At 40.0% G+C, this 16550-nt stretch overlaps 1 long non-coding RNA gene across 1 annotated transcript; it reads left to right on the forward strand.

Moving 5' to 3' along the window:
* Nucleotides 1-1397: 1397 nt before the first annotated feature.
* LOC133272849 (uncharacterized) lies at nucleotides 1398-16236 on the forward strand. The gene is made up of 3 exons (XR_009744586.1): nucleotides 1398-2436; nucleotides 5746-5854; nucleotides 15600-16236. It is a non-coding gene; the product is annotated as an uncharacterized LOC133272849 (long non-coding RNA).
* The last annotated feature ends 314 nt before the right edge of the window (nucleotides 16237-16550 follow it).

Genomic DNA, 16550 nt, shown 5'->3' on the forward strand with positions numbered 1-16550 from the left:
GTAGTTTCATCTGCCCGAATTAACTGGAAACTTGTGAAACACATGTACTGCACAGCTAGAGATTGCCAGAGCTAAACCTCTTCTTTGACAATCCTCCTATTTTTGTGGCACACATTACTTGGAGATTCATGCTGTTTAGGTTTCTTCCATATCCTTTCTCCCCCTTTTTTCAGAGAATCTCTGCTGAAGCTTTTGGTTGTTTGTCCATTCATGGTGCTGTCTTTGATATCTGTTTATTCCTGGTACCATGTCACATAATCAGACTGCAGCGGTGTCACTGAACAAAGCCTTTTTTTCAAGCAGTGAATTGTCATGCCACTGGACCTGAATAAAGGTATACTCTGTTTTGTAGCACCCATATTTCCAATGTCTTTTCTGGGCAGCTAATCCCAATAAGGTAAGTTCCAACCATGACAGGAGCCATGGAAATAGCCCCAGATAATTTGTTTTTTTCTGAAGCACCATCACCTTTAAAAACAAAGGTAAAATTTTGTGAGTCTAACGCTGAACTAAAGGCAGAGGTGCTAAAGACGAAAGTAAGGGTCTCAGCAATTGTTTTCAAATTCTTTCATCTGTCAAAAAAGTGACTCTTTCTTTACACTTTAATCTTTGTATTTTTAACTGATGAATATGAAATTTTTCTTATTTAGCATTTAAATAGCTGCTATGGATCTCTTGATGACTTTGGCTTATAGATACTATGAGCAACCTACTACAAGTGTGTGTTTTGCACCAGAGAGCTGTTAACTAATGTTGAAGAAATAACTCCATGATTTCATCACACATTCCACACAGGAGTGTCTGTTGTGAGTTAGCTGCAGAGCACCTGTGTGCTTGGGAAGCTCTATTATTCACAAAGTGCTCTGCATTGGGTACAAACATGCAGGAGAAATGGATATATAGATATGATATAAATTTTGTATGAAATTCACTTCTGTGTAGCAGCCTAATGAAAAGTCTGAACACCACTTCTTGTCTGACTTTAAGGAGAACTTGAGCTTTAAGTTTGCTATGTGTTTGCATGCAATTTTAAGTTTAGCTAAGTAATACAGCTGCGGCATCCAATATGACAGTAATGTTAAAAAGCCAAGAATTTTCTTCTGCTGATACCCCTCACTGTCTGACTGTATGTTTATACTCATATGGTTCAGTCATCTCACTGATTTACTTACCAGTGCTTTTTGTTTTGTAGGCAACATTGATTAAGTTTGTAATTTTACTTCCTTCTCCATCTTGTGCTGTTCCCAGATGATGAGGCTGCATTTGGCAGGTGCTGACAGCGTGTGTGCATCCTATTTCAAATGTCCCTGCCCAAATGTAACCACACTTCAGTTTAAGAGGGAACTTTTAGAAATACTTGGTTGACTTGCTCTTTCTTTATACGTGACTCATGAAACAGGATGCTAATTAATGGATTTCTTTTTCCTTATTATTGCACTGCTTTCCTGTGTATTTTTGTTCACTTGCTCTCTCATATATCAGCTATAAGACAGAGACTATTAATTTCTCTAGTGCACAACTTGAGATATTTATCTGTGACTGTATTTTTGTAACCCTCAAAATAATAATTATAATTACTAGTTTTCCTGGTTTTTAATGTTGAGTTATTCCATCAGATCTCCGTGTGAAAAGTTGCTTCAAAGGGAAACTACTGGTTATAAACAAAGAAGATTGTCAACTTGTGAAACAGTTTGACTCCTGAAGAGAACGTTTCTTTTTAAAAATGCAGCCTTTTGTAGTAGTTTTTGATCTTATGTTGAAGATTTTAAGTTGTCTTTCAGGCCTGGGTTCTGCATGCTATGGTGTTGAGTTAATTGTGAGCTTTATGGGATTCTTTTCTTGAAAGATCATTCAGTTCCATTTTCTCCTTAGAAAAATGTCATGTGAGGCATCTGTGAACCCATGAGAGAAAATGAAAGCTTACACTTAATAAAATGCATTTACCTGCATATAAACTGTGACTGGCTGGATTGAACTTCCCTGAGCACTGCTGTTATTATATACCATACATCTTCCACAGACATACAAGACTAAAGGTCAGTGGGGAACAAAATGTTTTGTATAAATGCTAGTACTGAAGACTCCTTCATCTCCTGAAGCTGTTGTGCCTGAAGAAGCGTCAATTAGGATGAGAAAATTTACTAAAAGAACTATTGCTTGGCTTCACACTCAGCTGCTTCTCCCAGATCAACACTTGCAGCTGCAAAGGGTTTCTCTGAATAGATACACAGTATTTGTGGTCCAGCCCACAGAGATTTTACAGCAGAGGGAAGTAGAGGGAGGAAGAAAGGGAGTGAGGGAGGAAGGAAGTAAAAATGGAAAACCTTGAGTGTCCTCATGTGCTGAGAAGGCTGAAAGAAGAAATGTTCTCTCCACTGCATTTCAGGACTGTCATATGCTGTGACGCATTTCCCCTTCTGGCAGCTCCTACACAAGGTACTTTGAAACAAGCACTTGGCTTATGGCTTTACCTCTGTTTTGTAGCTCAGGCCATATGAAGAACTTGTGGAATCATAGAATCAGCTGGGTTGGAAAAGACCTTTAAGATCATCAAGTCCAACCATTACCCCAGTGACAATGCTGAAAGTCCTCAGCTGAAGAACACTGGTGAGACTTAATAGTATCAGATAAGAGTTGTGGGTGTCCTGGCAGTGGGCTTGCATTAGCTCTAATGATGTATTTGGGATGTGGCAGTCAATTTTGTTATATTTGTCCTTTTGGAGCCAAACAAAACTTTTTCTGTAGTATTCTATGTCTCATAAGAGAGGGGGATATCAGTTTCTGGAAGATTGGAAAAGACAAAGCGAAGTGGTGGCAGTTGAAAATACTGTTACAGCATAAATATAATGAGCTACTTGGGTAGCCATTTTGTATTAAAAAATAAGCCAAACCCAGATGACAGTGTTCATAGCATCATGGAACACTTTGGGGTGGAAGGGACCTTAAAGATCATATAGTTCCAATCCCCCTGTGCCATGGGCAGTGACACTTCCACTAGACCAGGTTGCTCAAAGACCTGTCCAGTCTGGCCTTGAACACTTCCAGGCATGGGACATGCAGAACTTCTCTGGGCAACCTGTTCCAGTGCCTCACCATAAAGAATTTCTTCCTAATATCTAATCTAAATCTACCCTCCTTCAGTTTAAAGCCATTCCCCCTTGTCCTGTCACTACATGCTCTTGTAAAAAGTCCCTCTCCAGATTTCTTCTAGGCCCCTTTTAGGTGCTGGAAGATGCTTTAAGATGTCCCCTGAGCCTTCTCTTCAGGCTGAACAAACCCAAGTCTCTCAACCTGTCTTCATAGCAGAGGTGCTCTAGTGTTGACTTGTGATTTAGCAATGACTGCTAAAACTGACGTTTTCCATGAAAGGAGGCGAGCTTCTCCTGCTTTTCAGCTGAGGCTCATTTTAAAGTGCTCAAGCTGCTCTTCAGGTGTATTTAGGACAGCTGGTGGCAGTGCTTGCTTTTATTAAAAGCAGGGTGTTCCAGTGCTCCTTTGTCTTAGAAATTAACTATCTGCTTATGTACATACATCCTTTTAATTCCTCAAACCATCTTCAGACTTGATGCACCTCAACATTTTTGCCCAAATAGATTCCCAGAAAATCATGTCTTGATTGTTTACTAACAACTGAAATATATTAAATGTCCTCCTACAATGACTTTTAAATTCTCACCGTTTGCATGCCTAATTCTCTACCTTTTTATCTTTTAATCAGTTTCAAATACCAGGATAAAAGTTTGACATTTGACCCATACTTAATTAGTTTCCTTAACAGCCATAAAAATAACTTAGTGAAAATAAAAATAATTTACAACTTACCAACCTACTTTAGCTATTAGTGTGCTGACAAGAATTCTAATATGTAGAGAGACAACTTTCTCATACAAAATCTCTTTGTCTCTATTACCTTACCTCTAAAACACACAAATAGCAGGAGCCAGACCTTCAGCATCACTTAACTAATTAATTTGAAGCTGTGTTAATTTACATCAGTTGATGGTTTGACCAGAAGTATACAAGTCTAAGAACCTCATCAAACAATCCCTTCTCTTGCAATTAGACCTTAGTTGCGTACATAGTTCCAGTAGGATTAGTAGTGATTCAGGCAAAGTGAGCACTTAAACTTGTATTCCAGTGATGCTGAGTGCATGCTCTCTTTCTGGATAAGCTTGCTGACATTCACATTGGTGTCATATTGCTGTCTGGTGGTTTTCCTGTGAGCTGCCCGAGAAGCATGCGGGCATGCACTAACTATTGGTGACCAGATTCTACTTGCTTTCGAGATAGCTTTTCTCTGTAATAATAGAGCAGATCTTCTGCAGGGCTTTAGCTCAAGCCAAACCTGTAAGCAACATGTTGGTTGTTGGGTTGTAAGAGTGATATATGTGAATATATGTGTCTGTACATGAGGGATTTTTTCACTGCTATTGTCAGGTACTTGTGTGTGAGTAGAACGATAGTTTTGAGTTGATAATACCTGGGTGGTGGTCCAGTTGGTTATGCAGCTTGAGGATTGTGTGCCTGAGGCAGGGAGCCTAGGAGCAGTCAGGCAGCTCCAAATCGACTCATTCCCACATGGACTTCTTGTGGGGTGACCCTAATTAAAAATGTTTTATATTATACAACAGTATATAAAATAAAATATCAATGTAAGCCTTAGAGTCAGAAAGCTTCTCAATAGATACTTGTAAATATGTCTGAGTAGCTCACCACCATATTTTTTTAAAAGGCCTGGGTAAGACTTCCATTATGTCTAGACATAATGCTACTAGAAAATATTTACTTTGAAGTAACAAGAAGCAAATACTGATGACAAATATTTGGGGATGCTGAACTGCAAATAGAAATATGTGTCAGCTTCATCATTAAAGCAATATCCAATGTTGATACCTTGTGAAAAGTGTCATTGGAGAAGATAATGTCGTGTTTCCTTTCTGCAGGTGAGCACTGAAATGGTGGTGTTAATTTCAGCCAGGGTATTTTGTGTGGTTTTAGAAGGATGGTTTAGTGCTTTCATTCCTTTCTACTGGTTTGTTGTACAAATGGCAGCCTAAGTACTTTCATAACTACAGATGCGCAGAGGACATATTCCCTGGGGTCTCTCAGACAGGAAAAATCACAGCGTGTGGCAGTATAAATATTGTATTGAACATTTGCTGTGTCTTCAGAGACCTCTGATAAACTCAAGATCAGAAACATAAACCTTCCTTATTTAAGACTGTGCCTAAATAATAGAGCCTGGCCTTCTAATTTAAATACCGTTTATTTTGGAGTGGAGCGACTAATTTACAGAAGAGTAAAAGCGCTAGCTGTCTTGAATTTATTCTTTGTGATTTTATCTTTCATCGTTGAGGTTGTTAGATCTTCTGAGATGGAGTATTTCCTACACTTATGTATAGGATGCTGCAGAACATGAGACAGTATAACAGGTCATATGTGGACAAATGAGCTGCCTGTTTTCATTGATAATTATTAAAAAGTCTATTTAAGCATGAGACACAGAAATAGGCAGCTACTGGAAAAGTTCATATGAATACGAGTATTTTTCTAAAGGTAGTGGAAGTACAAAAATGAAGAGATGTGAGCTAGAGTAACTGATCTTAAATGAAGATACCTATGTCTCAACCTCAGCAGAAGGGATTTACAGGAAGCACAGTGAAAGTGGGGAATTAATCTTAAAATGAATTATTTCCATTGACATTAATTGAGGTAGTTGTCCTAATGTAAAATCTTCCTTTACAGGAGGTGTGTCTGAAGCACTCTCTCAGTATGAAGTGACACCAGAAGAGGGTTTAGAGAAGTCAGTGGAAAGAGAAGAATCAAACTGATGACATCAGGCAACATGATCCAAGTATGTACCACTGAATTCAGGGCTGAGTAAGCTCAACAATTAGTTGTAGCTTCCAACCTATTGTTTAAAATGTGCTTTTTTCTTTTTTTTTTTTTAATTTATTTTATTTTTATTTTTATTTTGGATGGTTGGGAAGTAGCAAATGAAACACCAGTCTTTTTTTCAAAGGGCTGCAGAGAAACTATGGAACAGTACCTCTGACTTTTGTGCTGGACAATTCAGTAGAAGCTGTAACAAATGGTAAAAAAGAGGAAGCAGGTGAAATACAACACAAGGGAGAAGAGTCAAGGCAGATTTCGTAGACTGAAGTCACAAATCTCTTCTAGCTCTTTGAAGCATATGTGAATAATAGTGATGCAATTAATAAATTTCCAAAAAGCTTTCAACAATAGTTTTTACAAAAGGCTCTTGATGAGATTAGGATGTCACAGATTCATAATTGGTTAAATGAAAGAAGCCACAGGGTAGGAGTAAATGATGTCTGTCTCACAACAGAGAGGAGTGTCCACAGCTCCAGATTCTGTGCTGTTTAGTGTATTCATAAATGATCTGAGAAGGGGGGGTGAGTGATGTGGTCACAACTGCTGCTTGATGAGACAAAACATTTCAGAACAGCTAAAACTCAGATCGACTGCAAAGAGCATTAGAAAGATTACTTGATATTAATTGACTGTAAAATAAAAAATGGCAAATGAAGTCTGGGGCCCATATACCTTATGTAATGCACCTGGGAAAAACAACACCAAATATATGTACAAACTGCTAATTTTCCTATTAGCTATAACAAATTGAAGTTATTATACAGAATTTTCTGAAGAGAAAAAATGAATTTTTATAATGAACAATGCAAATTGATAGACAAATGTAATATTAGAAGTTGTAAGGAAAGGAATGAGGATAAAAATATCATTTTGTCATGGTTACTTATATGGGGTGTTGAATAGGGAGCTCATTTCTGATCCCTTAATCTCAAAAAGGTATACTGGAGTTAGAAAAGATACAAAGAAGGACAATAATGTTAACCAGAAATCTGAAACGGCTTCTGCACAGGGAGAGATTAAATGAGTTATGACTTTTAGCCTGGAAAAGAGACTATTGAGATGTTTGTAGTGCAGTTCATTTGGGGATGACTATTCTGTCTCACAGCCTGTGCAGTTTGGGCGGCGTAATGGGGCTATTAGACATCTGGCTTAAAGTCAAGAGAAAGTACTTTTTCACACAGCCTGTGATGCAGCTCAGGAACCCATTGCCATATGATGTATCAGATGTAAAAGTAGAAATACATTGAGCGAACTGGATGGATTTGGAGCAGAAAGGCCATAACCGTCCCCTGGCACAGAGCAGCTTCAAACACCTGCTTGCTGGGAAGATGAGCTGTGGTCAACAGGGCTCTCTGTGTGCCATGTTTCCTGGCAGTAGCATCTGCTGATAGCCACTGCCAGAGACTGGCTACAGGAACAAATGGACCTTTAGTCTGACCAAAGTGTCTTAAAATATTTATGTTTGTATCTATTCTGTTGGTTGCATGGAAGTAGCCCTGTTCTTTGCTGTTGACTGGGTGACCAAAGGCTGTCCTGTGCCAGAGGACTCAGGTGTTTGCTGTGACTCAGATCTTTTGCCAGTGGAAGGCTGTGGCTCTGTCAAGCTGTATGCTAGCCCTGGTTTCAGGCTTCACTAGTGTGCTTTTGTTACTGTTTTAGACTTTCTTTTTGCCTCCCAAGCCTTGATTTTCCTAACAGTTGGGTTTTAACTCCTGTTCTTAGTAAGTAGAGGGTGGTGCTTGGAGGAAGCATATAAGCACAATTCCACCACATCTGTATGTTGGTCTTATAGCAGGAAGTCTTCTTGTGTTACTACCCAGCATGCAGTAAGCGGTACAAGCTCTGCAGTAGGATCTTTCTCTGCCTCCTTGGCATTGTAGAAGGAAAGGTGTCCGCTAATAAAGCAGGTGATTCATTATGGCATGAACCAGACTGAGTATGACTCCTTCGTCAATAACTTCTGGCTATGTTTGCTAGCAGACAAGTGGAAGATCCTTATTTCTATGCATTAATGACACATGCTTATCAAAGAATAATAATGCAGTGGATAAACAAATGGCATTTCCAGTATTAATATGTAAATTACATGCTAAGAAGAAATGATCAAGGCCTCCTGGAATACAGCAGTGAGCACTAATTTCATCCCTTGCCTGTCAATATACCCTGTGTAGATAGCTCTCCTAAAAAGAACAGCCTTTGGGTGCTCTCATTACCTAGAAATGTTTGTATGTTATTCCTAGCTTGGGAAGAGTGGGTAGAATACTAAGGCAGATTTCCTTGTGAGAAGGTATGCAAATAATTACCTTTTGCAAACACATCCAGCCCTATCTTGGAAACTTAGTGGGGGGCTGTGTTTTGTTCCTGGTATTTTTTCCAGTGTTCCAAAAACTTTGGTCTCCAGATAGCTGGAAATCTCATTTCTTACTGACCGTTTTCTTCATATCCAACACTGTTTGTGAGCTTGGAAAGTTCCTTTGGGTTTTCTCCCTGAAGTGTTTGTAGCACAATTTTGCCCTGTCTCAAGATGTGTATCTTTGCTTTTTTAAAGCTGAATAAGTAGTTTTGTAATAGTGTCCCCTTAGAAGATGCATCTCCATTTCTTCAGTCCTCTAACCAGTATTCCCTGAACATGTGCCAGTCTGAGTTTCTCTTTCTTTAACATATCTCTTTGAAGATGTAAGTGCTGTGTGAGCTGAGGCCTTCCTTACCAGAGCCAACAATGCTACTCCTCTGCTTTCTGTAGGTAAGAGTAAGATGACTATGGAGAGTGGGGAGATTATGGAGACTTGTACAATATGTCTTTTCAGATCAAGCATCTCCAAGTGAAAAGATCCTGGTGGAATAGAAAAAAAATATTCAAAATAAGCTACATGAAGAATAGCTGAAGCAGTGCCTGAGGAATGCCAGGGACTTGGGTAGAACCCTTGCACCTGACAAAAGGACTTTTGCAAGCCCAGCTCCTTGCCACCCAGCATAGCGCTTTTCTGGGTGACTCATGGCTGGATGTGTGCAATATTTAGGATTCCTTTTCCTTACTGGAGCTATGCAGAAGGACTATAATGAAGAAGGATCCCATTCACATAGTCTTTTAGCAGCTGCTGTCTGTTGACTAAAGGAGTGAATTGCAAATTGTTTCCTAACTTCAGTTTTCCTTTGCTTATTTATTTGTATTTACTAAGAAGAGCTGATAGATACTGGAGAAGGTAGTGTCTGGTGGATAAGACTCAGTAGGAATCTCCCCTCCCCAGAGAGGGAAATATGTATTGAAATCCCTTTGGAATTGGCTTGATTGAAGTTTTTAGATGATACTCTGCTGTATCTAGCACTGGAAGAAGTGTAAGTTTTAGAGAAAGGATTCCTACATGCAGGTAACCCCTGGCAATGGCAAGAAGCAATTCTGACATACAAGACACCTTAAATGCTATGACAGCCTTCACTTTCTGGAAATGTGAGGTACTATTTGTTCTACCATGCAGCAGGCATGGTGGTGCTGTGTAGTAGTAGCTGTTCAGAGGTGTAGATTGGATATACGTGGTTTAAGATAGTTTCACTTTTAAAACTGTCTAAAACTTAGTCAACAAACTCATTTCTGCTTAATGCTCTTATGTTTATTCTCTTAAGTTTTAAAAGAAGGCCTTTAGACTGAGGCACAAATAATTTCCTTTGAAGTCCCACTTCTGAGTGGGATTCAATTCTAGTGAGATGCTGAAGAGGGCTGGGGAGGGTGTTTTATTCATTGAGAAGCTAAAGGGAGACTTGAGGTGATCTCTCTGCTTCTGATGAAATTCATTGCTTTATCTGTAAGCTCTTAAATCATTCCTGGCAGAGGTGACATTATAAAAATAATTCTGAAGAGCAAAAGTTCTTGCCCTTGGATTACACTGCATTGCACCAAATAGTAGGCATTTATTATGTTTTTTTTTCTTAGGGAGGCTACATAAAAACTTTAGTTTCCTTCATAGCTTTGAGAACTGCATGGAAACTTTAGTATCCTTTAGGTTTCTTTATCAGCTTTTGCGAGTGGATAGGTCTCTTTTTTTCCTCTTTGAATACCTTTTGAAATAAGCTACACAAAGGATAGCCAGAATGGTGACTGGTGAACCCCAGGGACTTGCTTGTGGCAGTTTGGGTTCATCCCTCTTCCAGTTTAAGGAAGTTTGGTGAACCCAGCCCTGGCTTGCCATTCACCACCCCTGTGGCAATATGTGCTCAAGGGAAGCACTGCACAGCTCTTCCCATGTACTTGGTTGCAGCAGAGCGTGGCACAGACATAGTTGTACATGTGTGTTTAAATGGGGATAAAATAAATCCTTTTCCTATGGCTTACTCCTTTGGCAGGCAGATGAACTCTGGGGGCATAGCCTTTACTGCAAGATAATACAGAGGGAATTTTGTGGGAGTCTGTGTGACTCCGTAACACCCTCAAATTTCCAAATGAAAGCCTAACACCCTCAAATACCCCTCTAGTGACAGAGAATCTGTGGGGCTGGCTTTCTTTCTAAGCCACCAGGAGATGGTTCTTCCTCCTTCTGATGGTGTAAAGAGGTAGAAGCTGGCACAGCCTCTAAGAATAGATGAATCTGTTCTTAGGATAGTTTACTGGGGGATTTTTTGACAGTAAAGACAATACTTCAGCTGTGCTGAAGCTGAGTTATGGACATAGAATATATGGAAAGCCTGCTACTTACAAGGGCATCTGTTCCTTTCTGTAGATTATTAAAAAGCTCCCCAGACTCAAGGAGTTAGCAAATAAAGGATGAAGGTCCTTTATGAAGCAAATAAGGGTGAGTCTATTCAGCTATATTCAGTGGGACCTAATTCAATCTGAATCAAGTTACAAATCTAGGTGCACATATAATGTAATTTTGAAGTAACTTCTGTTGGTCATAGTGATTTTTCAGGACATATTTTGGAATATCACTTGGTTCATGTCATTCTGGAGGCATGTCAAGTCTGGTTTAAGAAGCTTGTATAAGTTCTGGTTAGGAGCTTTTCTACTATATTGGTCCAAGGTCCCAGCTCAGGTTTTAGCCAGGAGATGTGGTGGTGAACACACTGCGTGGTCCAAGAAGCAAACAGATATCTAGAAAAAGCAGATGGAAAGAGGTGAGCTTTGACCTTTCTCTAAGCAGCTTTTTCAAGCTTCTTCCCAGACTTTAACTCCCTAACATCTGATTTCTGTAGCTTTAAAATATTTATTTTAAAATATCAACTTTGTGCAGCTGTTCCAGTTTTCATTTGAGCGTATTGCAATGATTCCTGCCATGTACTTTTGATGCTGTTTCCCAGAATTCCACAAATGGCTTGAAACAGGAGCTAAGAATGAGTGTCTCAACCACAGCGGCTACTACTGTCCTCTGAGCAGCAGCTTAATCTATGTGACAGTTGAGGGCTTCTAATAAAAAAGCCATTTTACTGTGCATACCTGATTTGTTAGCCTGACTTGCAGAAGGTAATGAGTAATCCTCACTTTCAGATCAGTTCTGAGACATAGTAAGATGTCTGGAGGCTTTCTAGTAGCAAAGGTTTTAATATAATATATTAATTTATAGTATAGCATTCTGTTTAGCATAACTCAGCTTGACACATTGTTTGTCTCTGACCTGTATATTCTCTCATATGGCCTGTGATAACAGTGACTTTTGAGGATGCTCCTTGTTACCAGATAAAGGAAATGCTATTTGGGAATCTGAAAGGCAGCACAGAACAGAGGTATTTCCTCTAGGAGACAACTTCATGCTGTTTGGACAGTGTGAAGCTTACTCATGGGTTTTTTTCCAGGCATTAGGGAATTCAGCTTTGTTGAGGAAACTTCCATATGGTATCAAACCACTGCATCACTTTTGCTTCCCTCTGGTTGCTGGTATGTGGCTGAGAGTCCTATGGGTCGGCAAAGTCTATGGGTGCCAGGGTGTCTTTGGAAGTGTTGAACAGGAAGGCTGCTCTAACGTGTGGGGTTGTGAGCAGGCAGTTCCAAAGGCTTTCTAAATCTCTGTTGTAACCCCCAGACAATACTTTTTTTTCAGGTCCATGCTGCTGCTTTTATTAAATAATCTGCCACGAATGTAACATTCACCTGGATGTGAAACCTTTAAGGGTTCATCTGGATGTGAAACCTTTAAGGGGCTTTCAGGTGGGGAAGGAAAGCAGTACTGTGTTCAAAGATGGAGACTGTCAAGGAGCCACCTGCAGTCTTAATGGCCGTGCTGCTGTCCTTTATGTTCATGGCCAAAGCATGCATCTCAACTGATGTTACTCAGCACTGAAGAAAAGTAACCAACAACCTCTTAAAGAAGCACTGATTTTGGGCATCCAAATGGAGAAGTTTGCAGTCTTGACTGCAATAGGCTCTGTGTAGGGGAGCAGCCTATGGAACAGTGTATTGCACTCATGAATGAACCATGAGCTTGCTGTGTGATCAGTAAAGCAGGTCTCATACAACAGTGGCTTTACTGGAGTCACCTGTATAGATGTGACCAGAATCCATCCATAATATGTATCTGCTCATGCAAACTTGCCAGGATACAGAAAGATCTATGTGGCAAACATGATAATGAAGTGGTATTTCATTATTGCTTAGGTTAAATTTTCCCACTAGTGTTACTGTTGAAGTACTCAAGCCAGATAATCAAACTGAGAACCTGGTCTGTGTTTCAGCACAGTGGCCTTGAAGTCATGGTGGCAAAGCTCTAACTGATTTCAGAGAGGGCTGTCTGTCATCCAGAGCAGTAGAACTCCCCTGTGCCTAGCACTAAAACCATTTTCGACTTAGCTTGTCATGCTTTACCTACCACTTTATTGGTAAACATCTTTCATATTGTAAGCAATTCTACAATGTATATAGAGGTAGTAAAACAAGCAGTGATTCTGTAACTCTGAAAATTCACTTAGAATGATGACACATTTTGTTTTACCTTGTCTGACTTTCAAGGAAAAAAAGTATTACAAGTTTTGTGTTTGAACATTTTCCTTAAAGAGAGTTCTGACATGTGTAATATCTTATTTGATCTGGCTAAGTGTATTTCATTTCTCAAGTAATGTAATTACATGTATTTAATAGAAGTAATTCTTATCCCTTACAACCAAAATATTCTTTCCATCAGATAGATACAAAAAAATACTTAAAAGAATTTTGGTGTTTGCTTTCAATTTTTAAGATTTTAAAATGTAAATAAAGTGTCACTCATTTTGTGTTTGGAAACTCAGCTGTAGGAAGCTTCAGGTAATTTTTCTGAGAATGGAGAAGGTATGTGTGGAGGTGTGTATATGCATATATTAATATATATGTATGCACACTTGCCTGTGAACATTTAGACATGCATATAAGTGTGTATTCATAGACACCTCCTCAGACAGCAGTGCAGAACTTCATTTGCAGGATTAGTGCCATCTGACTAGCACCTCATGCTGCCCCAGCACCAGAGGAGGACAGGGTCTTGTAAAAAATATAACAAATAGGTTTAAAGAGGAAGGAGGGAGTAAGAAAGGAAGTGTCCTGGGTTCAGCAGTAGCAGTCATTTTTTACTCCTTCTTAGTAGCTGGTGCAGCACTGTGTTTTGACTTTCAGCCTGGGAGTAGTGCTGATAACACCAATATTTTTAGTTGTTGCTAAGTAATGTTTACCCTGACCAAGGACTTTGTGAACCTCATGCTCTGCCAGGGAGGAGGGAAAGCCAGGAGGAGGCAGAGACAGGACACCTGACCCAAACTGACCAAAGAGGTATTCCATAGCACAGCACGTCATGCCCAGGATGTAATTGAGAGTTACCTGGAAGGGCTAGAGGACTGCGGGGTTGGACTTGGTATCGGTCGGTGCTTGGTCAGCCTGGGGTGGGGCGAGTTATCGGTCGGTGGGTGGTGAGGTGATGTATTCTCTTCCCTTGTTATTTCCATTATCATTATTGTCATTGGTGGTAGCAGTACTGATTTGTGTTATACCTTAGTTACTAAACTGTTCTTATCTCAGCCCGTGGGAGTTGCATTCTTTTGATTCTCCTTCCCATCCCTCTGGGAGCAGGGGGAGGGCAAGAAGGAAAGGGGGAGTGAGTGAACGAGCTGTCTGGCTGGGTTTAAACCACGACAAGAAGGAAGGTGAAGATGATATCACAAGATGATATAAATTATCTGTGGGCCCAGCATGGTGTTTCTGAATCATTAGAAAACACCTTTAATAAGTAATGTGGGTTGTCCCTGACTGCTGTTAACATGTAAGCATTATTATTTGGCTGATGGATATCACAGCAGAAGCAGGTCTTGAGAGATTTGAAAGAGAAGGTTCCCATCAGATCTTTTTCAAAGGGTACATTTTCTCCTTTAAATCAGTTGGAGTTCCCTGAGCTGAATCATTAATAGCAACCTTTTCTGATGAAGTTCAGAGCCCCACAGCACAGGGACCAGGATGAAAGCAAAGCTTGAGAGACTTGCCATACACTCAACCGCACAAGGGCTCACTCTTCCTGAAGTTGCCTCATGTTTTCTGGAGGACTGTTGTGTGTGAATGAGACATGGCTGTGCAATATAAATTCCCTGCTCAGCATGTCCTGGGAATGTTTTTGAGGATTATGTGAGGCAGGCTGTGGTCAGGAGAATGACCTGAGGAGGTCTGTGCTGCCAGTCCTGGCAAGCAGAAAACTGAGGGAGCTGCAAGTATGCAGATGGAACAAACTTCAATCAAGTACTTTAAAGGGGGTAAAACTGTATTGCAAAGCCTGATGGCTCTGTTGAAAACTCTTTCCGAGTGTGCACAAGCTGCACAGAACCAAATGACACTTCTTACTGGATTATAACTCAAGAAGAAAAGTTAATTTAGTTCAGTATTCAAATTGCTGTTTAAGCCTTGAATTTAAGGTCAAGATGGTAAATTTCAGTTAGATATGGATGGAACAGGTAGGAGTGGGTTTGTTTGTTTGTTTAAATAGGGTTTGTGTTTTTAATCTCATTTACAAGATCTCACCTGTACAGATTTAGCAGTTAGAGTCTCAGAAGTAGATATCTCTAGCTTCTGCTGAGTCTGGTTCAAGGCAGGTACCTACACTGAGGTACACTGAGGACACAGGTATAAGTACCGCATTCATTCCTCTCCAGACAAAGACAGGAAATCCACTTGGGCTATCGTCTAGCCTTTTATACCTTCACCTATGTCTGATTCAGGCTGCTGAAGGAAGCATTTATGAACACCTGTTTTTTCACTGCAGCAATCACACAGTAAAAGTGAGGCTTTTTCTTACACTCTCCCTCCGTGAAGGCTGAATTCAACATTTCTGTCTGAGTGGAAATGGGACTTCTATGTTTGGACGTGGTTTACCATGACTCACTGCAGAAGAGAATTACTCATCTGCTGCAAAGTCTCAATGAGGCCATTCTAGATTCAACCTACTGAAAACTGAATATGATTAAGAATTGGTCACTAGTTTGGCCGATGTCTAACTGATTTAGATGTTATTCAAACACCCAGCTTGATGAGATTGAGCTTTTTTTTTATTAAAAAGATATTGAAATGTCATATTTACATCCTGTATGGAAAGTCCGTTATCAAAAATGAATGTTCAGTTCATAAAAACTGTTACTTTCTTTACTCTTAATAGTTTATTGGTAAATGAAAGCAGGCAGCTCTGTGTCTTCTCTTGTATGGAATAGCTCAAAGAAAGAAAGATATTACTTAAATGGCAAATGCCTTTGCCTCTTTTGGTTGTTTTTTTTTTTAGCTTAGTGACCTTCAGAAGTTTTCTGAGAATCACTCAGATGAAAACTGTACCAAAAGATGAGTCACAGAAGAGCTTGGGGATAAGCATTACCTGTTGTGCCTGCAACTCCTTTCTTTGCTCTCAGTAAATGTGATTCAGACCATTTCTGGGGTGGATGTGGCAGTTTTGCTTTCAGGCTATTGGAAAGCAGACTCCTGCTGTTGTTTCCAAGGAACTGGTTTTCTCATGGCAGCAGGTTTTATTTTCATTAGGTGTAGGGTTTTTCTTCTTTTCTAGCTCTCAGGTGTAGAGTAAGAGGTTCCTTGCTGTTTTCTGGCTTCCCCTCTCAGTATCCTCCTATGGCACATCGTGACATGGCAGCTAAGCAACTCTTCTGCTCTGCCTCCACAGGCATGCTATTTCCACTCTGTAATTTTTAAGAAAGTGGATGATTTTCCTCCTTCGCTTCTTTCTCTGACATGTAAGTAATTCCCCATCCTACCAAATAAATCAAAAGCAGCATGAGCTGGAAGATGTCAGGTGTGAACAACAAGGAAAACAAATAAATAACCCCTAAACCCCCTCCCAAATCTCACTGATTTTGAGCTTAGTCCTGTCTTTGAGTAATTTTCTGACTCTCACTGGGTTCCATACAGTGACATCTGTGAACTGTGTCTTCTGAATGTAATACAGATTTGCAGCCTTTTTGTAGCACTGAAGTCAAATCAGAAGAAAAGCGAGGTGAACCAGAGGCTATGACAATGATGGCTTGACAGGGTCCTGAGCACCTTTATTCTCATCAGCCAGCTTACCTTCCCCATTGCCCTCTCCCTTTCCTACTGCAACCTTTTTCTTCTCAAAATTTACTTCCCCTTTTCCATATCTAATCTCTCTCTCTTTTCTGTCTCTGAGTCCTCTCATAATTATTTCATGTGCAGTCCCACTTAATTGTCTTGTCTTCCCTCACCCCAC

Source organism: Pezoporus flaviventris, unplaced genomic scaffold, assembly GCF_033815535.1.
Source record: "Pezoporus flaviventris isolate CSIRO_AGI_PZ_B2104156 unplaced genomic scaffold, CSIRO_AGI_Pfla_v1 ptg000031l, whole genome shotgun sequence".
In the NCBI taxonomy this organism is placed as follows: Eukaryota; Metazoa; Chordata; class Aves; order Psittaciformes; family Psittacidae; genus Pezoporus; species Pezoporus flaviventris.